Raw genomic sequence first — 27,741 nt, forward strand, 5'->3', positions numbered from 1 at the left:
CAATTTATTCGCTGCCGCCAAACTCGTTCGGCTGCTAATTGAAAAGCGGACAAATTAACACAGTGAACGGATCGTTCCAATTAATAATGTGCGTCTGCAACAATAGATAAACGAATGCAATACGAATACCGGGACGTGCTGATTATTAACGACGAATAAAGAGAATTGATTAATCGAAATTTGTGATGAATTCGCAATATCATTTTTATATCTTCTCAACATGCAAAACAATTAAACTTATTTTATTTTTGAGAACGATCTTAGAGAAAAGAAGGCTTCGATTTGAGCTATGCTCAAATATTTATCATTTTATTTTAATTTAATATTATCTTTAACGTTAATTAAAAATTATATTAAATTTATTATATAAGTTTGGATGCGAATTCTTTTTATTATTTCTTTTTATCGTATGTTACTTTCGAATATTTGTAGAAGATAAATCATATATTAAAAATACGCTATTACGTAACAGATCACGTGTAGTGGACTACTAAATATTACAGGCATCTACTAAAGTGCAGAAATTTGAGTAATTTGAAGTTGTTGACGTGTAATATGAGAAAAGTGACTCGACACAGTTCGAAGAAATCATCCCTTAGTTCTACGAATATAGTATAACCAATGAGCACCGTGTAACAAATACAAACGATTATTATCGAGCCCCATTTGAAGGGGAGACAGTAATTATAATGATTATATTGGAGTTGGGTGGTACGCGGCCGGCGAGGAATAAATTACAGGTTTGCTTGCTGTGTGCGGTCGACATAGCACCATAGGCTGGTTCGATAGATGCGTATCACAGTGTTTCATGCGACAGAGAGAGCCACTGCAACTGCCGGTTTCCGCAATTTCTTATCGCCGTTAATATGGCCGTCATATAGAGTTAAAGTCTCGAAACTCTGATCCTTAAAACCTGATCCTTAAAAAATTAAAAAATCGTGCATTTGCCTCGCGGTGAAAGGCGGCACTGCAAATTGCGGATGGTGTCAAGGCCTTATTACAATCTTAAAGAAATTAGACACTATCGCACCTGGATCATGGAATGATTCATTGAATGGTAATAGCTAACAATTAATAATTTCAGCAAAGCGGCAATCTTGTGCATATGCATCAATTATTATTCAATTTAAACCTATAAATTATGAACATTATAAAATACGAGTTGTGTACGTATAAAACATAATAGATGTGAATGACAACTCTTAAAGAAAATTAGTTAATTTATGACGATTCTTACGAAAAATAAATACATTTTTCTCGCATAACTCTTTTATAAAATTATTGTAAGCGTTATCCAGTGAAAATTCTAAAAGAAAAATTTACTACATTCCAAAAACAACAGCAACTTTTATATATTGTCACTTTCAATCATCATTATAATAATTTAAAAAAAAAGATGATCTTCATATAAATTTCCTAAATACTTCTATTAAATGTTATTTATTAAAATTGTAATATATATTCCTACACAAAAAGAACAGAAAAAATTTTATTAAACACTCAAAATAATTATATAAGGCGCTTAAATTAATTGCTAGAATGTCAAATTTTTTCAGCATTATTGAGCGTCTTACATATTTCTTTCATGAACCAACAAAATTATTTTTAGATCGGTGCCTAGCTAAATTTTTAAATATTTTAGAAAAATCATTTTTTCCCTGTTTCTATTTGCAGCTATTTCTATTTACAGATATATTTTATTTTTCGTGATTTTTATCATTTTAGTATTTTAATATGCGTATCTTTTTTTCTCATATCTTCATTTAGATTTTGATATATATATATATATATATATATATATATATATATATATATATATATATATATATATATATATATATCATACATAGATATTTATTGTTTCGTGTCTCTTTTCTTTTTATATCTGGTGCTTCCGTGTTCCTTCACTTCTTTTTTGCAAAACGTTACACAGTCCACTTCTTCATTCTCAATCTTCTTACTCTTATCTTCTCTCGTCTGTATCCTTCTTCACACTTCCCTTGTTTGTGACACCATCTTTCTCCTCCGCCCCTTTCTTCCTTTGCGAGGCGCACCGAGTACAGCGATACATGCGATTTTCTTCTCCACGTTCCTCTTCTTATTCCTCTCTTCTCACTACGGCGAAGATTGTCGCGCGATTAGTGTAGGCTCCGATGTCACCTGGAAGATGTATTGCCCTCGTGCCTTGGACCGCATTATATGTATCCGCGGTGTATGCATATCTGCTGCGGCTTATACGGGCACCGTTTATATACGGTAACGGTGTAAGTGTATAATCACCGATCGCATTTGCTTGCACTTTGTGTCAAGCCACGGCACCTTGCATGTCACTAAGCATCAACGATGTGACGTATCCCGTGTAAACGAAGTCATACGTTGTACGTGTGATTTCGAGCGATAAACGCGATCATTAATGTCTTGTCTATGTCGAGTATCACATTTTATTTATTAGAATAATTGTTCTCTTTTCAAGATGTTCTCACTTCAAAGATATAGCAAAAAAAAAAAAATTTGCTGCATTAAAATGTAATTTTTAATAATTGTGCTATTTTCTTAAGATCAAATATAACCTACATTATTATAATTGTTGCTATACGCGCACGCGTGTAACTGAATAAATGAAATTTCTAGAAAAAAAGGAGCACATCAAGGAAGATACTTGTATGGTAAAACGATGACATTTCTAACGACACTACCAATTGCGAATATTGAGAATTATGTTTTTTCAATAAAAAGAAAAATATAAATTCAAAAAGATTAAACAGCTCGGCAGCTGCAACAATTGCGTCCAAAGCCACGCTTGTTCCTTCCCCCTATACTCCGTTCACTTTAAATTTTCCTGATATGATAAATTAATTCGACTAATAAGCAAGATAGAACATTTACCAATTCTGTTCTATAAAATTGAAAAGATATTGAGTTCTTGATATCATTTCTATAATGTGCCATTTAATGGGGTTTACTATCTGTACGTCAACTATTTAAAAGAAATGCACAATGCGTGTTCCGTATCTTTCTTATTTTCTCTTTTCTTGTAAAATGTAAAATTTCAAATAAAATACAAAAGTATAGAACTGTAGGATAATGCACCGGTTTCGTGAACCCGACCATCCAATGATTCACTGTTGCTCGTTACTCAAACAGCTTTTTACTTTAATCATATTAATGAAGCATTTAATCTTGCGGCGTGTTTTACAAGCCGCCGGGTGTGTGGGCCTATCCTGATTCCGTTGTTGATGACGACTTCTCAGCACTACTTTTGTGAGCATCTTTCTAATCTTTAGTCGTATTCACTGTGTGTCTCCTTCTTAGTCTTATTTTTTATCCTTCTTCGTCTATTTTTAACTAATTGTTGTTTTATTTTTTATCCTCCAGCAATGTTCGCTAATAAGTCTCCTTTAGACTTCCATTTACACCTTCACGATGATATATGAATGCTCAAGTCATTAATTATTCAGAAATCATTACAACGGTGCATTATAATACAATGTATTACATGCACTTAGATTCTGATATATTTATACGAATAATATTATTTAAAAAATGATTAATAAAGAAATTGTTAAAAATAATTGAATTTGTGTGCGATTTTTTAATATTATCATTGTTATTATTATAATTTCAATGTTCTCATTCTTCGATAAAATTAAAACTTTTGTAACAAAAATACATTTTTGATAGTTAACTCAATTAAAATAATTAATTAATTACAAAAACGTATTTTATATACAATGACATTTTTTAACTTTCATATTTTTCTGCGTTTTTTAATAAATTATTTATTTAGCATCTGTCTTAATCTGCACTAATAAATTTTCGAGATGAGTTTAATTTTTTTATAAATAAATAATTTTAGTTTCAGTTGTAATATTATAGTATAAAAAGTTATGATCTTACAAAGTTTATTATATTATACACAAGCGCTGTTCATGAATTCACTAACGAAAAAAAGCCGCATTCATATAAATAAAAGAAATTAATTGAAAAATTTAACTATTAAATGGAAAACTCAATATATCGCAATAAAACGCTATAAAACACGAAATATGAGAATTAATAGATAAATCATAAGGGCCATTTAAAAAACTCGCCGGAAAACCGCTCTTGACCCGCTCAGATTTCGAGATGTCTCCTGATTTATCATCTGTTAGTTCTAGAGATGATATCTTTGTGTCGATTGTCGCTCCGTATCGATCGGGCATAGCGAGTTACAAATATTGTAACTGGGTTATAGAATTATAGGATAGCATATTATATTTAATATATGCATAATAAAATTTAAATAATATAAATAAATATTTTATAAAAAAAAGTAGTAAGTAATATATAAAGTAGAATCATATATTACATAATTCTACTTTTTAGTGAAATAATTTTCATTCGCGCAAACCATCAAAATTTTATAAAATTATGATGAATAAGTTGCTTACGTTATACCAAGCAAGCTGCACGGACATGCTCCAACAAGGTTCGAGGCGTTGCAACGTCACTTACCTGAAACAATAAATTACATTACTGTTAGATATAGATTGTACGCATGTACGTACATATATACACATATGTACATTCTGTTAATGTTTGATACATTGTTTTATTTACATGTTTCTACATATCTTATATATCATCTACGTTATGTAATGCCTGATTTATATCATATGTTATTTTTATAGCAGAATTAAATATTAATACATATATTATGCCAATCAAATTACACAAAATATAAATATCTTTACAAAATTGGCGTTTAAAATTTATTTGAATTTAACTTCAATATAAAATATAATTATATAATACACTTATATTTTGTTATCTTAATAAATGTAATTAGTTATTATGGCCAATAAACAATACGTAGAAAAAATACGACATACAATTATTATTTAATGAATAATAAAACAAGTTGCTAACATCATTTACCAATTAAACTGACATATATTCATCCCAATATCCGCGCGATAAGATCACGGCATGGTAATAACAATGATATCTGAAGCACGGTCCAACATCTGTATTCATTCTTATTGGCTGATACTCGGCGCGCACATTTATTGGTCTCTACTGACACGTGGTGTCACCCACTGCACACTTTGCTATCCCCAAAAACCCACAGGATAACGCGCACAGTTAGACACCATCAAAATCTGAATATTTGTTAAATTTTAATCACCTTCACTAATTTAAATTTTCCAACACCTAGTTTTATTTGATCAATAACTGTGAGTAATGACACGAATTCTTGTGACATAATGTAATCGGCGCGACCCCTAACATGATTTTAGGCAAAAGATGTATAAAAGAGGCAAAGGGAGTGAAAAAGAAAAAAAGGAGCGGCACGAGACAGAGTGGAGACACCACATAAACCTTTCAGACCGCAAGCCACCACATAAATATAATAGAGAAGGTAAGGCCTCGTGATGGTCGGCCGGCATTGCCCGCCGAACCGTCACGGACTCAGCACGTCCTACAGGAAGGGGGAATTTGCGCGAGGTGGGGTAGATGGGTGGACGTGTCAGAGACAAAGTGGTGGCCGCGCGGGGTTGAAGGGGGCATTGGTGGCCGACTCCTCTCTCTACGCCGCGCAATACACAGCGGCGTGAAACACGGGGAAACGGCACGAATGATCGATGGGATTCTGCGCCGTTGCGGGCATGGCATAGGTACATACCCCCACTTTCTCACCACTCACACACAGAAGAGAGGCAGTGGGGAACTTGTACTCCCCTCTCCCCAACATTGACGGGCGTGCTACGCCGCCTGGTGGGCACGATGCACGTGGTTTCGAAGAAGTTTTAAGCTTTATTTCATAGATGGCGCACTGTACATTCGGCGCCCGAAGCGCCATCCTACAGTGAATTGATGAACATTGTCGATACAAAAAAAGTCAGTCTGATTGGAAAGCCGATAAGTCAGCAAAAAAGGAAAGCATTATTTGTTTATGGCATAAATCATGTGATACAATGATACAAGTAATTAATAAAATAATCAATATAATTAATGTATACGTTAGTAAATTCAAGATATTCTTCTAAATTATTCTAAAAGAAACTTAGTAAATAATTTAAAAAAAGGAATACATATATATTATTGCGCAAGCTTGTCTGTAAAACAGACAATACACATTTTTTCTATTATTTGAGAAAATTAAATAATTATTTTTACATACAAAATCTTTTTAACTGTGGTAAATTGAACTTAAGTAGAAAAATATTAAAAAATTTCAGTTAAAAAAAGATTAATTTATAAATATTTTTTAAACAAGAACTCTGCTCCTATAGTGATATATATTATTCTTATAACAAAATAAGTTTACTCTTAAAAATTTATTATCTAAAATTTTAATCATGTTTAGAAAATAAATTAGTATGGATAAAGCGATTTAAATATGTAAATATTTAACGATATTATTGAGTTATAAAGAATTTTTAGTGCCACATATTTCATAAATTTTGCGAAACTTAAGCAATTCTAGTTTATAAATATTAATATGTTTACGCGATGCATTTGTTATTTGTTGATGCATGTCACAACACATCAACTTAATTGTCGGATTGATAAATCATTCACGATCAGTCGCCGTGCATGCGTGGAGTAATGCAATTACCTCCCGGCTAGAACTGATCGGCTTAGGTGATTTGTTGAAACCTCAAGGTGAAACTTAGTTACGCGACACCTCACGCGCACGTGCCCATAAACTGAGAACGCGTGAAGCATATATTTGTGAAATGCAACCATCGGACCACCCATACTCCGCAGCCCCTTCTACACGCCCATTGACGTGAGTATTGTTCTCATGATCGCGCGCAGAGATAAAAATTATTGAATGAAAGAAAACTCGTTCTACAAGGAAACGCTAATATGATATCTACACAGAATGAGCATATAATTTTATTCATAAGTTCAAAATTAATAACATGATGGAAGAAAATTGGATCTACAGAAATTTAATTTGTCAACTGGCAACCTAGCAGCAGATTGTGCTTACGCACAGAGTACGTAAAGTAATTTACACAATTTAAAATATTGTAAAAGATATTTATTATATTGACAACAATGTGATTTATGTGGTTATTTATCGAACAGCTAATGATAATCTTCAAGAATAAAAATAAAAAGTCAGATATCATGGTGTTTTAGGGGACATAAGCATCATATAATTAGTCGCACTCAACTTCACAGTGGGATATCGCGCCTCCAAGGGTATTGTACTTTATATCACGAAAGTAGCGCGAAGCACGGTAAAGCAATTGATCAATATAGCGCCAACAATCCCTTGTAGCTACCCCTCCGCAGCTTCCAAGCTCCGTCTGCCCCTTCCTCCACCTTCTTTCGTCCAAGTCCCAACGGCGCGGAGAGAACGCACCCCCATAACAAGTTTCTTACTCATCTTTTTCGTTCAATAACTCTCCATCCAAGATGGCCACCGCGGTCGTCCCTCATTGGCTGGGGGAAGGGTCGCAGGGGTCTGTACGGGGTTTGGGTGGTTGACCCGTAGTGGTGCGGTGCGGGGCGCAGGAGGGGGTTGGAAGCAGTGACGCTATCTATCTTCCGTTGCCTTGGCTCGGCGTAACATAAGGCAAGATAAATTGCGGGATCTCCCGGGTTCTTGAACCTTTCTGGCAAATTGCATAAGAATATCCACCCTCCACCCCACAGGCTGCCTCTTCTCTGCTCCTCCCCCCTGACTGCCCCCGCGGCTCCAATGGAATTGGAATTAACTCGAATAAATCACCTCCGCGCGGCTCTGTACGGATACGCAAGAGCTTCGACCGTGTTTCCGCTCCACGAAGTTAAAATTTCTTTTAGTACAATACAATGTTATAGTATTATAAACATTCATATTTTTCAGATCCTTTATAATAAAGATGAGATAAAATGTAAGAGTTTTGATAAATGTACAAATAACAAATATTATAACAATTTTTTATTTTTTATGCAGCAATAATAAGACTTTTTAATTTTACGAAGATTTTTTAAAAATTATAGGCGATCGATATAATCAACCGCTTTATTAATTAAAAAACTACTAACAATAACAGTTATAACAACTACATTTCAAGAAAACACATTGTTATAATATCTTAATTTCATCACAAATTTTTATAGTTTTACAATTAATATACTAAAAATTTCAATTGTATTTTTCATAGTATATCTCCAAGATTTATTATATGTATAGTCGATATGAGAATATAATTATAAAAACATCACATCAAATAGAAAATCTATAAAACATTGCTGACATCAGTATTTGTAAGAAAATCAATGAAACCGAAGACACAATACGACAATACACTTGGTATCATGTATGTATGCACATACATATGTGCTTTTTCATAACAAAAATTAAGTATTTAAGATCTAATGCTTCGTACGACATCTTCGTATATCACAGATATGTTTGGTAGTTGATTCAAGGTAAAACAGTGACGCATGTAACACAAAAATAAAAAACAAATATTTTTATAAATTTATAATTTTTTAAACTAATAGGTTGAATAAATATTTGGACTGATATATTCAATTCAAAAATATTTTCAAACGCCGAAATGTACGAGTATATGACGCTGACTGTACGTGTGCGCGCGCACATTATGGCCAATTGATCAGAAGAACGTATCTCTGTCCTGCGTAAAATGATAAAGGTAATCTAATTCATATATCGTCAAATTTATTTCTCAAGTTATATTTTAAAAATATCTCATGTGAAAGCTGTTTTGTTAGTAAACAATAGTATCACATAAAAGATAATATGTGATATTATTTGTAAATTGATATACAAAATTATTCATTGATAAGAAATGTCAGACACAAGCCAGTGCATAAACCAAATCTGCCTCTTTAGTCAATATCCTAATACGGTTTATCTTGAGCTATTATCTACTTCATTTGTCACAATTACGGGGCTCGTAACCCTTTTGCGCGCATGCTTGTTGCGATATCTCGATCGCATGCCATCAGCATGACAGTTCCCCTCTTACTCAGGCAGAGAACCGAAGAGGGGAAGTGGCTGGTTATCACTGCCTGCCGGCTGACTGGCTAGCTGACTCTCCGTATCGCTTTCCGTGTATTACGGCAGGTCAGTAAATCCGAAAACGAGCTTTACGATTTGTTTACTCCGTACTGGGTTATGGGACCCGGTTATATAGCCGTAGGTATGCGCGGGCTATGTGATCGCGGCCATAAACGCGCCTGTTATGCGCTCGTAAACCGTGAGAGCCCCACTCAACGTTCGATGCTATAGCGGTGTTTCCCCTTCTGCGGTCGAGCATCGTAAAACACTTGTTTTACGATTGCTGCCTATCGTTGACGATGCTGCCACCGTTCGTGTGGCGAAAGTATTCAATGTGTTATCTGGATCGTCATTCTATCCCGTTTCCCGATCCTTTCCCTTTCCGTTCTCATGCTCAATTGAGTCTGAAGGACGTCGACGCACATGTTCGACGTCCTTGATAATGGACAAGGTTATTAGGTCAACTTTTATACATGTTTTTAACTGTAGTAAATTTTTATATACTACAATCTAGCTTTGTTGAAAGAAAAATATTTATTTATGTATTTATTTATGTTTATTTTGTCAATATTAAATATTTTTCATAAATCAACAAATTAAAGTTTAATCAGCTTTTCATTAGATACGTACGTTTAAAAGAAGAGGTAAACAAAATAATTCCCTTTGAGTGTACATGCACCCTAAGAAATTTCTCTTGCAAATAAAGTTGCACTTTACTAGAATTATTTCGTATCATCTTATCGTCTATTTTAACTATCGTCTAACAGAATTCTCATTGATACATCAAGCCTACTAATTCATCTCGTATGTTCCGTACAAACATGCAAATTGCATGGTGGAGTAATGGTTTCGTGTCACGATCAGCGCGCCTCTAGCGGTCGACGTTTTATCGACGACTGCTCTATCGGTGACGCCACGCTTCTACGTCACAAGGTTGACGTCATCAGCGGTATAGAAAAGGAGCGACGACAGCGTGAATGTGACGTAACTGGATCTAAAGGGAGAGAAAGAGATAGGTTGCGCCAGCCATGCTGCTGTAGGTAGGGGAAGGAAGAAAAGGGAGCCATTATAGAAGGGGCGCGACTAGGCTGAATCCTCCCCACCGGCCTGGTCGGCCCACCGAGGAAACAGCTGTCAGCTGCGTGGAGTTGCGGACCCACAACTCTCACCCACCAACCCTCCTACATTCTATTCTGTGTGCATGTGTGCGTTGGTACATGTGTCCCGTGTCCCAACCTAAACTCATCCAGGCACAGAATCAGCCGGGCTGCCACCCACCCCTGATGTTAAAATATTCTGGTGGGCGAGCAAGCGAGCGAGCGAGCGAGCGAGTGAGCGAGCGAGCGCGGGACGGGAATAGCCCGGGAGAATTATGGCCGCCTCCGAGAATCAAATAACTCTTTAATCCGCGGGCGCGTGTACGTTGCTCACGCTTCTTTCTACCGTATGTCGTTTGTCTCGCTACTGCTCTCTTGCGCACGTTGTAATTTTCTCGTCGCTGTCATTGATCTGATTATCCACGATCGATGACACGTTAGCATTTATGTCAAATTATTGATTCGAAAGATTTTTGTAACTCATAAAAAGAAATTTATGTTATGTGTATATTTTAGTTTTCGCGACAAAAAAATAAAGATTTTTATATTTAACAATAATGAAGCTAGAATGATTAAAATAATGACTTTATTGAGATCTCTATTTGCCAATATATAGCAATATCTATACATATATAACAGGCTATAATTAAAATACAAAAAATAATTGTAGGAGTAAAATTATAAAAATAAAAAAAATTAAAATTTAGTAAAACAGATTCCATACTAAATATAAAATTAAAAATTAATAATTTGAATAGATAAATTGTACTAGATAATACGTCAAATATTTATATTACAAATTTTTTCAGATTCTATTGTATAAAAATAAATGACTTACTTTAAAACAAATAATTTATTGAAATACATGTAAATATAGAGCAAGGGTGTATGAAACAAAGAGAGAGAGAAAGAGAGAGAGAGAGAGAGAGAGAGAGAGAGAGAGAGAGAATGTGAAATAAAAAGTTACGATTCAATTTAAAGTTGCAAAGATAAAATTAACAAATTCTATCATTGTTAAAAAAGAATTTTGTTGAATGCGTGTGTAGTAATGCACTCTTGTGCAATTAAAATGCACGATGTATTTTTCCTGTTTATGTGAAAATCACGAGTAAGTGCATCCTTCATAGCGTGTATGCACGCAGATTAAATATCGGACAATCGTTTACGTGTAAGAACATACGCGTTTGTGCAAGGGGCGCCAGGAAGATATATCGTTCCGCTAATTTGTTCTTCGTGAGCAAATCCATTATTAGGCGGAACACGAACTTTTGCGACTAATTGTAAGTAACGTGTGCATGCTTGAGCGACTATTACAGAAACTTGTATCAAACATGCTTCTGCCCACGTGAGAAAATTGTACTATTATGCCAAGCAATTTAATTAAACTTTTGAAAAAAGATGTTCTGCATTTCTTACAGAAAAAATTTTTTCAATTTTATGTTTGTTTAAACGTTGAGAATATTTACAAATATTTAAATAATTTGAAGTTGCAGGAATAATATTTCATATTTTTTTATTATTATTGTAACAATAAAAATTTTAATTGTAGTGTATAATTATGGGGTTATTTAATATTAAAAATATCTTAATGAAAGTGTTTGCAACAGAATTTCGAAACATTTTCGAACGTAGCAAAATAGATTTCTTTTTTTAAGCTGCATACACTGCGCTGCATACACTGTAAAAAAAGGACCAGCAATTTAGGATTTATATAAGTATAAAATGAACATATGTAGCATAAAAAAGTTTGTGCTATTGAAAGACGAATATGTCCTAGAATTAGTAGACAAACAAAAAAATTCTCAAAAGGGATTTCTTCTCGAAAAGGTTAGTGGTCTTCTCTCAATGCAAGATTTAAGATGGACATAGACTACCATTTAAACTGTAAAACCATCAATTGACTTTTGATTTTTTTCGCTCGTCGACATATGGAGACAAGAGGCAGAACACAAGCGTAAAAAGAATCAATGCTAGTATTGTGCCCGTTTTGACGTTGTCGGCCTGGCTTTAGTACAGCTGGGCGCGAAAAATCAATATATCAATTTTCGGAAATGAGGTGATTGAACTTTTTGTGATTAAACGACTTTAATCAAATAATGATTACAATAAGAAATGTAAACACACACGTAACAGCTCAAACCCGAGCGTAATAACAATCCCGTCGTTAGAGAACGCGCTTTTCATGTCCGAAAATCGATATATTGATTTTTCGCGGTCAGCTGTACTAAAGCCTGGCCGAAAACAGGCACATTATTATTTTTTAAACTATTCAATGTTTTAATATTCTCTATTCTAGAAGATTGTACGCATTTATATATTATTCTTTTTTCATTGATTATATTTATTTTCGAGTAATTTTATTGATTATTCTGAACAATTTCAAAATTTTAGTAGAAATTAGTAAATTAAACGAATCTTATAAATCTAAATCAGAATTTTGAAAGGATCGTTCCGTTGGTTTCTCCAAGGTCGAGCAAGTACGTAGTCATATAAGAGGCCGTGGACAACAGTCGGTCATCGGTGGGGCTATAAATCGGCGGGTGACGTTTTTTGTCTGTACCGGAGGTACCGAACAAAAAAAAAGACAAAGAAAAAAAGGCGTCGTAGCAAAAAACTCCAACGGTCAGCTTGTTATAAGCGATCCCCGGTTAGGCGGACGCAGTAGGATGACGTGGGACCTAAGGGGACCGAAGAAGGGAAAGAGGGACTAGAAGGCGATCCAGAAGGAACAATGCCTAAAGTCACCAGGAAGAATGTGGTCCGTCGGGCTACGAAAACGAACGAACTCACTCCGTCCGTCCCTCCGAAGACCATCGATATTCTTTGCAGCTCTTTTCTGTAGCTAGATAGGCGATAGATATAACAGAGAATTTAATACATCGCCTAGCGTTGCGTCACAATTTGTTAATTAAATTTGTGTTTTAATGTCAAAATTAAAAGTTCAATAAGTTTCTTTAAGTTTTTAAAAAATAACTGTTAGATATTTATAAAATGTAATATTTTTGAATAATTATAATTTATTATAGAGTGGAAAAATACGAATGTTATCAAATTGAATATTGTAGATACTAATGCATAAAACATTTTTTTTTTCTGTATATCTACAGCAAAAATTCAATGCTGTCAAATGACTCTCATCTATTTTTCTATTCACAACCGTATGCGTTTACAATAAATTTATGTTTAGTCTTTATATATGCATTAATGTTAGTGAGCATTGTAATTCTTATGAAGCAATCAAAGAATATCTCAATTGACGATCAATGAGTCCCTTGCTAATGACACTGAACGAGAAACGAATCTAGATGAAAAAAACTAAAATGTCTGCAGGCAACGCTGCTTCCATTATCGACATACGTAATCGCATAGATGTAATCTCATGATTCATTGCTAAACTGCATTTATATCGAACATTTTATATGCATAAGCGGATTATAAAAATTAATTATAAGTAAATATATGCGATTGTTAAGAACATTTTTGTTATTTTGAATAAATTCAAAAATTACGTTTCTTTGAAGATTATGTGAAAAATAATGCGTTATAAATTATCAATGTTTTTACGTAAAATAACTTTATTAAGGTATTTTATGCGCATGGTATTTAACGCTATGTAAATATTTGTTAATGATTTCCAAAATTACAATACCATTATTTTCTCATGTGAGATATATTTATTTTTATAAAATAAAGTTTATTTAAAACGACAAATATTTTTACCAGTGGGCAAACAATTTATCGTAATATGGATTGCCAGTTGCAAAAAGAAATTGCTTTTCTTTCGATTTTTCGCGCGTTTTTCTTACAACACAACTTCGCTGTGATGCCCGGCCCCACCCCTTCCTTGTCGCTGAGAAAGTTTCCGCCGGTTGCGCAGCCGGCGCCTATGAGCACTCGCAGATAGGAAAAAGCGAGCTGGGTGGCTGTAAGACGGAGAAGAAGGAGATGGTGGAGGTACGCGAATAATAAAAATCGGCCTCATAACTCACACCATGTGCCTCAGCGTGGGGTGGAAGAAAAGCAGAAGGGAGTGGGAGGGTTGCCTGAGCTTCTTATCTCAACGCTGGGGTGACATTAGCGCTACTACAGCAATTCTCTCTACACTGCTCTTCAAGGTGCACTCCGTCTTCACTCGCTACTCTTAACGATGTTATAAAGCATGGATGAAATGTGAATGCTAATATAGATGCAGATTTACATAATAGAGAGATTTATCCATAAAATTGAGGGATTTATCCATAAAATTGGGAGATGTCAACTTAATGTATATCGATATATATAAATTTTAACAGCGTTAATGCAAAGTTATGTGTTAATTTCTATGTAAATATTTATTAACGAGTAAAAACCTGGAAGCTCGATATATAGAACGACAAACAATTAAACAACCGCAATTCGTGGAACATCCGTTTGTATCGTGCAACGGATTCCATTGCTGGTACGTACATGATGAAGTGAAATGGGCCGGCCGCTAATCGGCAATGGCCCGAAAGACTGGCGGACTATCGTAAACAACGTCACTATAATGTACCCACGTGCTTTCATACACCCTTCATCGTTCGCATCATACGCGAACAAGGTAATCAAAGCTGGATCATTCGCGAAGCGTATAATAGATGTTTTCTTTATTTATGATAGTTGGCAACGTATTGTACTAAAGTATACGTAACATTTTTACTAAATCATAATATAAATGCAACATTATTATATAGTATATGGTATAATATACGGTACAATTACTTATTAATTTATAGCGTAATAGACTCGATTTTATTGTGTGTACGATAAATGAAAAGAAAAAGGATTTTAATGTTTCAGAATCTAGAACGATTGGAAAGAGCAGACCGTTCGCATGTGTGTAAATCCGAAATTAAGAATCGTTCGCGAGGATTATCCGATAGAAAAATGGAGAGTTCGAAACATCCCTCCGGTAAACTCTGCGCGCAATAGTACATACTCGTCCGTCACTGCCGGCGAGCGCGCACAAACGTGTATTTCTAACGCGTTTGTACAGAGCAGAGCAGAGATGAGTGAGCTGGGTCGTCCGGTGGTGGTGGTGGTGGAGGTGGCGGTGGGTATCACGGGAGGCAAGAGGGATACAGACAGGGGATGAGACACACGCGGAGAGTTATGACGCCGCACAATTAGCAGTTCGTGTGAGAGAGATCGATCGCCGCCGAGAACATACATCAACGATGTAAACTCAGGACGCGTATCGTCGTCTCTACGTGTACATCCCGCGGATTCTGCGTAACGGTATGCGTAAACGTAGGTGTGCGCTGTTTCGCTATTTTCGTCGATTTAACCCCAGGACATGGAAGCAGCGCCGAGCCGCGCCGCTCTGCCGGGGAATAATGCATTTTCGTTTTAGTTTAAATTGCAGCCGACGGCAGCGCAGCACGAAAATTGGACGTTTGTTTAGCACGCGTCGCGTCGCGTCGCGTCGGCCAGGTCGGCCTGCGCCAGACGAGAGACGCCGTAGTGTTTTGTCAATAGCGGGAGATTTAGTTTTGGATAACGCCCCGCGTGTGTGCGCGCCACGACGCGACGCGCGCGATGCTAACGCCGACGGGGGCGCACCACCGATGGTCGCGCCGATTCGTCATGTTATCGCTACTTCCGTTTATGCTTCATTAATTTTAATTAATTTCAGTGTCGTTCGTTACCGCCGCTTGCGCACTCCAAGCGTGATTAATTAAAGTCGGGGTATTATCAATGTTTTTAATTAATCCGTTGTAAATTGACTTTGTAAATTATGTTTGGAACCCACGAGCCGTTATCGGGATCTGAAGTTATGATTCGCTATTCAGCCCCGTTAGGAAACCGATATTTTCCGTTTATGTCATGCGCCGCCGTTAAGCTGAATATTTACTTTTAAAAGATTTCAGCTGCACAAGTGCTGGTAGTTGACTTGAAACCAGTTTTATAAACGGTATATAGCTTTTCCGCTATTTACCGTTTACTTTTACGGCTGTTTGCTAATATTATTACTCGAGATATAACTTCGACTTATTATTGACAAAACTGATTAACGTTTTTATATCGCCAACATTTATCTACTGGATATACAAAGCTGTTTACGCGCTAAGGGCTCGAAAGAGGGCCCTTAAAAAAGAAAATCGAGTATAATAATCTACATTATTATCAGCCGAGCGTTTTCGTTTCGCAGCGTGACAATTTACAAGAATAAAGATAAAACCGTTGTTAAATTACCTGCAATTTTTCCATCTCACAAAGAAGCCCTCCATAGTAGAGTATAATTAGCTGAAAGACGAATATTGTCCGCAGCCGCGTTGTCGTCAATCAGAATAATTCACTTTCGCGCCACTTCAAGACGACGAAGTCATCTCTTCTCGAGCACCATGGACGGAAACTGTACGGCAGTATTTCTCGAGGGGCGCGTGCCACCGCGCTAAGTTACGAGGCGTTTATGAGCCATAAGCGATTCTACGAGCTAGATAGAGTTACTTAGAGGAGTTATTTCACTACTTTCAAGATGGAGAGAGTGGGACGGGCTAACTTTGATGCGTCTCGCAGCACCTCCGCTACGGATAGATCAGAAAGACCGCCTGCGACTGCCTGATTTACTATGGTGGACCGTACGTTCCTGAGGATCAGCTCAACCCTGCCTGCGGTACGACAGGATTTTGTGACGGGGGTAAAAGGGGGACGGGCTAGGACAGAGGGATAGCGGATCGTGAAGGTGGGGCTTGTGAAGAGTGGCTTTGGGGAGCTTCCTACTCCAATGTGTCATCGATGGATGCATGCCCTTGTCTTACTCGTTTTACTATCATTCCTTACTTAACGACTTAAAGTCTTAATTAAACAGGTTGCGTCTCGTGTAAGTTTGTGTCTCACATTCATCATTCACATTTACGGCTGTATCAAAAACGTTTAGAACTTTTAGTACTGAATTTACTTTCATATCTAATAACTCATATATTAATTATCAAAAGCCATACCAATAGATAAAATAAATGCATATATACCGCTTAATAAATTTTCTTTAAAATGTAAAACAAGCGGTTTGTTTTTTTTTTTATGTGAGCGATTATCCCTTGTTCAGGAAATTGCAACTTCTGAACACAGTTTACGCTTAAACCGTGAAAACGACGACCATACGCGTACAATCGTAAATTCTTGTCTACATTTTCGTAGTATAGCTGCATTTCGCACTGCATTGCGATGCGTAAAACTTGAAATGCAACATTCCTACGTGTATGCGCGGAATCTCTTGGGCTTTTTTTAGATTTTTTAGATATTTGTTGAAACTATTCATGAATATTTATTTATGTTTAAGCAAAGTCACGATAAAATTCGATTTAAGGTTAAAGAGAAAAAATCCTATATGTCCTCATTAAAATCTGCATTGATATTTTTTTTGTAATATATATTGGAACTAATAAAATGAAAACTTTATGTATATGTATTACATATGTATACAATTTCGCAATTTCTTGAAACCTGTATATGTTTAAACATTCTACAATTACGTAAACGTTGATTATTGTGAAATATAACATACGGTTGTAAACCGTCATTAATAATTGTAAAGTGCATTGTGAGAGATAGTTTTTATTTTCCATACTTACAACAGCAGTTGGTTGTAAGAGCGAACCAATCAATGTGCTTAGAGGATTGTCACATATCCACGCCGCCAACATTCATAGAATTTTTCATAGAATTCATCACGTATTTTTATTTCAGTATAGATTAATTTTGTTGCATAACGTTCACTACTACTACTTTCATAATCCAACAATCATGTTTACATAATTGTAAAATGGGTTTCATATTCATAGATAATATTTCAAGCAGCTTTGCGTTCTAGGTTATCTGCGATGGAAATCTCGAGCAACAATAGTCGTTAGGGTGCGACCCTACAGTTCAAAGGTATGTGAACGTCACGTGACATAATTTTCCATTTTATTATTTTTTTTTTGATAGATTTTTTCACGGACCAGTGAATTCTGCTGGGAAAGAATAGCATTTTTATGCTAGCGCTGTCTCTTTCACGGTGACATTGACTTATGAGGCTTTTTTTTAATCAAAAGGGTACAAACATATGCAATATGTTTTGTGACAGGATTTCTTAAATGTATCACAGAACATTAATTCAGATATTTGAATCACAAATAAGTACTTAATCGCTTGAAAATTCAAGATATAAATAGTAGAATCAAAGTAATCATAATAGTCGAATGTATAACATAATTCATATAATTCATAGAAGTTCAAACAAAATTGTTTATATTAATCAAGCGGTAGATATAAAATAGGGAAAAACATGTCATGTTAATATCATTTGTCAATCATAGCTGAAAAGCTTAAAATGATTATCTTAAAGAAGTATATTTTGTAATTATACAATAATTAACCAGTATTTTATTTAAAGCTTAATTGAAATAAGAGTTTAATTCTCGTATTCACTGTACATATTTTTTTTCATCAAACTTGTGCATCATATAATATCGCGTATAATTATAATTATAGCTTATATTATAAAGTACATTGACGGTAAGTAAAATTTTAATTATTAATATCTTTATCGACATTTAAAATACTAATTTGCTTTTGAGGGTTGCTATTACTAACGTTCGTGGGGGAGTCAAACGTGTAGCGTAGAGGGGATGACAAACGACATCATCGGCTGGCACGGCGTTACGATGGCGAAATCCATAACTGTCATCACTTCTAAACTAGATCTGGGAGAATTCAGATTGCCTCCCGTTTCGCGTCGACAGGTTAGGAAATTCGTGAAACGTTCTGAGTGATTGAAGTGTGCGTTTCACGATGCAATTAATAATCGATTTTAAATCATACTGAACAAATAAACAAATGAACCAATAAGCTGTCTTTTGCAAATGTACAATAATTCTTTTTCGTAGTTATAAAAATATCATATTCTTAAATCATGACGAGTGAGTTATACGATTTTATTTTGTGTCTTTTACCAAGAGTGACAATATTATTCTTTACATAGATACATAAAAAAGAAAGTGTATAAACACTTTTAACATTCAAATAGATAATAAAATTAAAGATACCGTTTCTTAGTTTTTTTAAAACTTATCCTCAGGTAGGTAAGTTTTCGTATCAGGAATACAAATTAATTTTGAATTCTTTTAATGATAGCCTAAGAACAGGTAAGAATTAGTTGGCCGAAAGGGTAATGGGACGCGACTGTCTGTGCACTCGAAAGAGTGAGGAGGGTATAGCCAAGTGCGACCGCGAGGCCACAACCGCAGTGTGGGAAGTGAAACGAGCCGAGTGGCGTGGCTTTTAATGGAGTGAGGGAAACAACATTAAGTTAAGAGCAAAGCAGGGTGTGAGAATTACACGGAAATAACTGTAGCTGCCAGTAGAAGCGGCACGAGGGGGAGTGGAGAATACGATTCATAAACCAGCAATTACCCTCTTGCCCATCCACAAAACAGCGTACGATCTTCAAGATGTCGCGTGATTATGTACTTTCCGAGTGTTGAAGCCAACGGTTCGAGATACAAAACACATTGCATTGTACTAATATTTCATTTTGCGTTTATTTTAACAGATGAGACGGTGTACACGGTACGAATTTATAATGCCGTGATATATATTTCACAAAATTCACAGATGTAAAAATTTAACGAACGATTTTATTCATATTAATCACGGTAAGGTTTAAAAAATGTAAACATACAATTTTTTAATTACAACAAACTACAAACAAAAACGGATTTTTGTATTTATCAAAGTATATTTATAGATTCCTTTCCTGGTTTCATGTATAAAATTATTTGTTAAAATTATTATATTTAAAATTATTTTTTTTAATAATAAAAATCTTATTATTTTGTTTATAAAAGTCATTGTGTAAGTAACTAATAACAAACGGAACTTCTGAAGTATTGACAGAATAAGGGTTAGGAAGTTCTCGATGTATTACGCGGGGGATGCAATTTATCGAATGATAAATTTCAGGGAGATAGGATCGCGCGCGGTTAGATTAAACGATTCCTTCTCTTCTCTTCTTCTCGTTTCCACCACCTATTCCATCCACTTTCCAAAGTAGTGAAATTAAATATAGAGGTCGAATTGCAGTCTACGGTGATATAAGTTTCTCTTCGTCTTTAATTTCTTTTTCTTCTCCTTTTTTTTAATCCACATTTCGACATAAGAGAGTGCCTTTACTATTTCTATCTATTGCTACTTCTTCTCTATCCTTATCTGCAACCGCAGACCTTTCTCTCCATCCATTGGCAAGCACCTTCCTCTTGTATCTGAAAGCTACTGAGCTGGCGTCCCTCCGATTTAGATACTGCTATAGCTTACCAACCACGTTATCGTGTGAAAGGGACGCGCAAAATGAGTTTGGCCCAAAACATCGATATACATTCTCTAAATTTATGAAAATTTGCAAAGGATAATGAAGATATATCCTATCAAATAATTGAGCAATTAGGTTTCAAGGAATAATCTAAGGAATAGATCAGAATCAGATATTTACGTATCAATTTAAATGTTTCTCATCTATTCTTCCAGTTAAATGAAAAACCATTGGAATAATTGCACACTTAAACAAAGTATACAAATACATCGTCAGAGAAAAGTTAAATAGCAATTTTCTTCAAATTTGTTTTGACTTTACATCGGTTTACAGTTTTATGTTTTTCTCAGTGATGCGACTTGAGTTTTTTTTTACGAGACGAGCGAAAGTTCGAGAATCCGCGAAGGTGATGGGACAGATAAGGCTAATTCCGGGTATTTCGCACCCCGCCGCGATACGTTGAAACGCCGACCATGCCTTGGCAGAGACAAACCCCTTGCTACAGCAGCCCCTATCGAGGGAGTAAAGGGCGGTAGTAGAGGGTGGATGAGTGTGTGTGTGGGTGAGTGGAGAGCAGGGCAGAGCAGCAGCGTGCTGCCCGCACCAGGCGCCCCTTCGCATATTTCACCGGGAATTTACGAGCCTCGATACGACAGGGAAATTGCAAGAATGGCGGAGTAATCTATCTCTCCTTGCCTCTATGGGCTCTCTCTTCTTTTCCCGGGTTCCCTCTCCCGAGCGCCCTTCTTCTCGCACACGTATGTAGACACATAGATATACTTATATGTGCATCCACACACGCTTGGAAAAAGAAGGAAACTCCTAGTTTTTCCATATAGATAAAAAGGATTTGTCCTTTCGTTTCGAGTCACCGTTATCTCCTAATTGTATTATTGCGATAAGAAACCAATCTGTTATGTGCTACTGTGAATTCCTAAAAAATGCCAGATCTTATTCGTGTGTTACGTGCGGCACATAAGTGCAAGAGTAAGAGAGAGAGAGAGAGAGAGAGAGAGAGAGAGAGAGAGAAAGAGAGAGAGAGGAAGGGAAAAAAAATGAGATAAAGATTATTATATCCTTGATATAAAATATAATATATTATTAATTCAAATTAATTGTAATTATAAATCAATTATATAAATCATAAGAAAATCAAAACAATAGCTCCAACCCTCTTATTGCGCAATAATTATGCGGAAGATTGCCACGACCATTCATCCGACTTGTTTTATCGTCATTTTCCATCCACATCTTTCACCTTAGGGGTGAATAACGTCCGATACGCATGTGCTACAATTACGGTGCACATATCAGATTTATTCAGAAGCACTCTTGGATCATATCCAAAAAGAAGATAACGTAAGACAATAAACGATTTGTTAAAAAAAATGTTAAAAAGAAATAAGTTTGATCCACAATAAATCCAAAATAACGTTTAGTTAAGTTAAACTTTATCTTAACCCGTTATGAAAATACTCACATTACGTTTATCGGTACTTAATTGAAATGTAGAATTATGATTCGCGGGAAATTGTGCTACACTTGTCCACTCGCGTTTCACCGTTATGTTCGCCACGTTGTTTAAACAGCGAAAAGAGTCACGGCCGACATGTTGCTGGACACGATTATGTGTAATGTACCACGTTTTGTAGAGAGAAGGACACTCGTACTCAACGAGTCAGAGCAGAGAGAGAGAGAGAGAGAGAGAGAGAGAGAGAGAGAGAGGGGGTAGCAGAGGGAGGAAGAGAGAGGAGGGGAGTGTGAAGGGAGAGAATGAGTTGGAAGCACCATAGGTAACTGTACTTGCTATACATGGATAATACATATACACGGAGGAAGAGAACCCCCTGTGTCACGGCTCGGTGTGTGCACCTATATCCACATAACGTACTGTATCGTACCCGCGGCCGGCGGCCAGTTTAATTTAACACAGCAGCTGTAATCCCATCCATTACGCTCGCGGTAATATACGATCGCTCGAGATTCATAGTCCGTTTTTTCACTAATTAACAGACGGGACAAATCGCTTCAGCGATCCGCGCCCTCCCTCCCTCCCTCCCACCCACCCTCCCTCCGTCATGCCACCCCTCACGCCCCACTGCCGTCACTCTCCTCCGCCTCGCGCGCGGACTCTTCATTCTCTTCTCGTCCACCGACGAACACATTGTTTCTTCACGCTCAAATTTACACACTGTTTCGCGTAAATTCGAGTATGTTTCATTCGCGCTATTGGCTGGCAATTCGTTTGATTGTAAGATATCAAATTCCTTGCTTTTTCGCACTGTTACGGATTCATTACACCTGACGCAAAAAGCCCCCTAACGATAATGTATATTCGTTTAACTTGCTGTATAGAATCGGTTCATGATATACGTTTAATTTCTCTCGTCGTCGCTTTGGAAACGCTTTTTTTTCAAGAGGGTGTTAAACGGTAATTAAGAGAATCGATTGATCATTCTGCGCAAGCATCGCGAGTGGCAAGTACAACGTGTTCGAGATGCTTGGAGTAGTAATAACTCTTTCGATATGGGAGGTGTGACGAGCCTGTCGTGACACTTGCGCGTAAAAACACTTTAAAAAAGATAATTAACACGCATCCATCAGAGCGACTTTGATCGATGAATCGAATACAAACACTGACATGTATGTACAGACGAATTAAGGGATTGCTCAATAAAATAAAATGAAAGAAATAAGAAATTACGATACAAATAAGTAAAACAGTTCGGATGTTGAAAATTATACTTTCAATGTATTGTAAAAATTTTTTAAGATATTTAAACATGCGTAGCTCGAGTAATAAATGAATATAAAAAACGAAGAATGTTCTTTCTCTAAAATAATAAATGTTAATAAAAATATATGTATATTACATTTCCTGTTAAATGGTATTGACATTAAAATGACAATGTTCTAAAATAGCAATATTATAAAATTAAAAATCTTGCTGCTTCACGATTAATGTAAAGTTCCGGATATGAAGCAGAATATATGATAGAAAAAAACGTCGAGTAAAAAGACAGGTGAGTGCCATAACACACGCGAGAGGGCGGGGGCTAAACGGAGAAGATGAAAATGCGAAAAGCAGGGAGGAAGAGGAATGAGTTAAGAGAAGGGAGAGATGTGCCATGGTAGTTCTCGGTATAACACGGTATAACTCGCGCTCTCTTGGACGTCGCGTCTGCGCACTCGTAGACAAGGTGAGCGGATTTAATTGGATGGACGCCATCTCGCGGTGCTTAATTAACTAATTAATTTCACACAGTATAAAAACGAAGAGATACCGCTTGTCGACTTTAAATGACTCCGACATGGCAATAGCTGCCATCCGCAGCTTATAGTTTCACGCGTTCAAAAAAAAAAAAAAAAAAAAAAAAGAGAGAGAAAAAGGCAAGATATAGAAACATGTTTAAAAGGCCATAACTTTTTCGGTAAATGTTTTATGTTGCATTACTGCGATAAATTTCAGTGTAAACGAGTCAACTCGGTATGACATAAAACGCTCATCTGCTAGATCTGTCATTTATCAACAACTTGGCATAAAATAAATCTCAAAATGTCGACAAGGGTAATCTCGTTGCAGTTTTTACTAGTCCATTTCTTGCAATTATCTTGAAATGCAACTTGTCCGATGTTGCTTCATATAAATAAACTAATTCATCAATTCAATTATAACAAGACGAAGAAGAATGTTGTTCCAACATCTAACGCTACTGAGGACAGCATAAAGAGCGAAAAGAAAATGGCCGAGGTAGACAAGATTTGCATTCCATAAAACATATGCCCATGCCGCATGGAATAAGAAAGCTGCTTGCTCAGCAGAGAATACGCCGAGAATACGTACCTGATTTCGGGTTAGAAAAACGGGATTAGAAAAACTCTACAAGCATAAGGGTTGAATGCGTTCATGGGAGTAAACTTCAAGTAAGAAAAAGCGATAGAAGAAATGCATCTTTATCGTAAATCAGTTATGTGGAATTTTATCAAATGTAAAAATAATGTTTATAATAATAAAAAAATGATATAGTAATAAATCAATAAGTGATATCAACGATGTGATTATTTAAATAATTGCTAAATAAAGAAAAATTCAATTGTATTTTTAAGAATGCTAAAAAAACATCTTATACAGAAACGTATCGTAATTTCTATTTAAAGTTTTCGTTCAAAGTATTTGTTAGTAACAACAAAGGTAATCCAGGAAGATAATCCAGGTCATAAAGTTAAAAGCCTCATCTTGTATGCTAAACATAATTAAACATAATAAAATTACATGCGCACGTTCCCGAAGTAAAAGCGCACATTTAAAATAGTCATAAAGAATAAGAACGCGGAGGCATGAATATGTAATGGCGGGTCGGGACTTCGCGATGAAAAAGGTTTACAATCGGTAAACAGCAAATGAGGGCGCGCGTATACTTAACTTGAGTTATAGGAGTCATTTTCAGATAGATGCTCGAATATTCTCGGCTATGTAAGCATCTCGAGAAGGAAGGAGGGGTCAACGGAAGGCGGGAGAAGGTAGCGACGGATAGTCGAAAAAAGAAAGCGAAGAAAACGGCGTTGTAGGGAAACAAATCAACTCGTCTGTTGGCTCGTCCCGAGTTTTTAGTGGCGAGGCTCCAAATATTTGCTTTGGTCGTTCGAGCCTGATTCGTGCACGGGATGTATATATGCCGACAACCGCGAGTCTAGCGGCATAGGCAGCCCGACTACTCTACTGCCGATCTTACGGGTCCATGAGGTTGAGCCAACAACCCACGCCACTCCGCCGTTAATATTGTTGCTTGTACGAATGCAACCCCTCATCGACCCCGAGCATCATCCCACCCTTTTCTCTCTGTTCGATACCCGGGTCTAACCTCGCGAAGCCGCTGCCAAGAATAAGCTGAAAACGCGTTCATCATGCCCATTATTATATGAATGCCATAATATCGCTACTACGTCGTTCTATCGCCGTTCCATCGTCACTAAAATTCCCTAAACCACTTTTGTCTTCCTCTCCGCCTTTTTCCCTTTGTAGATATGCTTTTTCAGACTATACTTTTGGCTATTATCCTTGTCAGATTTCCCATTCCTTCCTTTGTGTTCTCACATTATTCCAAGAATTGGCACATAATATCATGGCACGTGAAACATTTAAGCTGATCTCTGATTATTTCAAATCTTATGGTTCGATGCTGCATGATTACGTCGTATGAATCGTAACCGAGCCAAGAAGTAATGTGAATAAAAGCTATTTATTTGCGGCATTATTTTTATTATAATATTTTTATTATAATCCTTTTTGCAAATTTTGTATCTGCTTACTTTTTTATAATCACGCATTGAAATTTCGAGGCATATATTGACAAATTCTACGCGTTTTTGTCATCCTTCTTATTCTAATAGGACAATAGAGTTGTATACGTAATATTAAGTTAATTTAGACCTGATATTAAACTAGTGTATCTTATTAATAAATCCGCAGTATGCTCTCCTCAGCAGTTATCTAAGCGCGCAAACGGGAATGAATTATTAAAACATGTATGCAAAGTTATGGAAATATACTCGCGACGACACAGCGCAACGTCTCGCAATTGCACTATTATAAAGCGAGTTTTCACGAGAACTATTATTGATACTAAATTTATTTTTAGAAAATTTTAGTGAAATAATTTCATTATGCAATTATTTCTTTGTCGTAAATTATAAATTTATTTTTAGCTGGACGTCTCTAAGAATAGTCAATATTTTAAAACTTAATATTGTGTAGAAATGTACTACAATAATAAATACATCCTTTATTATGCTAATAAATTTAAAAAGAACGTTTAAAATGTACGACTTTATCTTAGACAATTTTAAAAATAATTTAAATAAAATAAAATGTAATATCACATGTTGCATAAATAAACTATTTATACATGGAAATTTTCTACTGTATAGACATAAATAATAATTTTGCTGTTAGTTTTCTAATAAACTGAAATTAAGGATTTTATGGTCAAAATAAGACCAAGAAAGAAATCGAATTAAATTTCTTAAATTTTTCCTAAGTTTTTAGTTACTGTAAATTTAACTAAAAAGTTGCAATTTTTCTTATTTTTTTTGTTTATTACTTTAATTATTGCACCTAATTTAATTTATTTCTTAAAAAGATAGAGACAAATAATATCAGAGAGATAGCGAAATTCTTGACGTAGAAAGTAGAAAGGCAATAAAAATGAAGCGCGGCATCTTTCCCCAGAGATACTTCGCAGGTTGACCGAGTATCGGTAACTGAAAGTTATCGTCTATAAAATACACACCATTTCATACATATAAGTATGAGCGAACAAGTTGGATTTGTACCTGCAGATAGTTCGTGATGTATTAACGTAACGTCACACAGAAAATTGGCAAAACCAACGCATAGAGGTTATAGGGCAATTAAACGTACAATTACCTATCCGTAAACATTGCTAAAAAAGATAAATGTGAATGCCTCGATAAATGCTTTTCATTTATATAGATTGTCTAACGACGTGTTCTCTGGCATCATTCAAAAGCAGGGCGGTGATTTCGGTGCTGTTCTCACTGACAGCGACAGCATATTTATTAACGCTTGGCATCCTGACAGCTACTTCTAGAATGGGCTGTTCAAATACCGAGCGTTTGTCTTTAACGAGTCAACTGATGAACGAGCCTGTTTTACGCCGAAATAGATTTGCGGCAACGAGGATTCCGTCCGTTTCGAAAGCAAGCAAAAAGGCTTTATGCTTCTTAGACTTATCTACATGAATAGCTTCTATAATTAATATCGCGAAAAATTTTATTAGTGCACCCTATAATTGATGCACCAACAGAAATAAGATTGTGAAAGATTATTTTCCAAATTCTTATGCTCTCACATGCTGTCGAAGCAATATTTTCTTTCACTGCAATGCTAAAAATTCACAGAAACGAGAATTTGTTCTCGCACATCTTTTACAAAACTGACATTGCGTGGGGCGTTTGTCTGAATTGTAAAAGATTATGCACTAAGAAATTTGTAATTCTGAATGAGACAACGTGATACATCACGCTAAGTAGCGTGTCCTACAACGTATGCTACGCGGATATGCCAGTGATAGTTGAATGTGCACCACACGGTATGCACAGTTTACTAATAATGCACATTTGAATTAAGGAATGTGAAGTTTCAAGCCGCAAGAAGACCCAAGGAGGCAGATACTATAGCCGCGCTAGCGATCAATCAATGTTGCCCGTCAGACGGTAAAACAATACGATGTTACAACCATAATTGACGGAAATCTATCACCCGCAAATGTTCTTCCATTGTACTCCGCCTTAAGATCTCAATA

At 35.9% G+C, this 27,741-nt stretch overlaps 1 protein-coding gene across 4 annotated transcripts in view; it reads right to left on the minus strand.

The window, feature by feature from the left end:
* Nucleotides 1-27,741, minus strand: part of LOC105192849 (homeotic protein antennapedia) — a 107,397-nt gene that overhangs the window by 62,722 nt on the left and 16,934 nt on the right. Inside the window, exon 2 of one of the 4 annotated variants that reach the window (XM_026134241.2) lies at nt 4,431-4,494. The exons of 1 other annotated variant lie outside the window; for it this stretch is intronic. The gene's annotated coding sequence lies outside the window, so the exon portion shown is untranslated. Of the gene's footprint in view, nt 1-4,430; nt 4,495-4,917; nt 5,866-16,320; nt 17,059-27,741 lie in introns of those variants that run through there. 2 more of the 4 variants (XM_039453226.1, XM_039453224.1) reach the window with 2 other exon arrangements.

Source organism: Solenopsis invicta, chromosome 8, assembly GCF_016802725.1.
Source record: "Solenopsis invicta isolate M01_SB chromosome 8, UNIL_Sinv_3.0, whole genome shotgun sequence".
NCBI classification, from domain to species: Eukaryota; Metazoa; Arthropoda; class Insecta; order Hymenoptera; family Formicidae; genus Solenopsis; species Solenopsis invicta.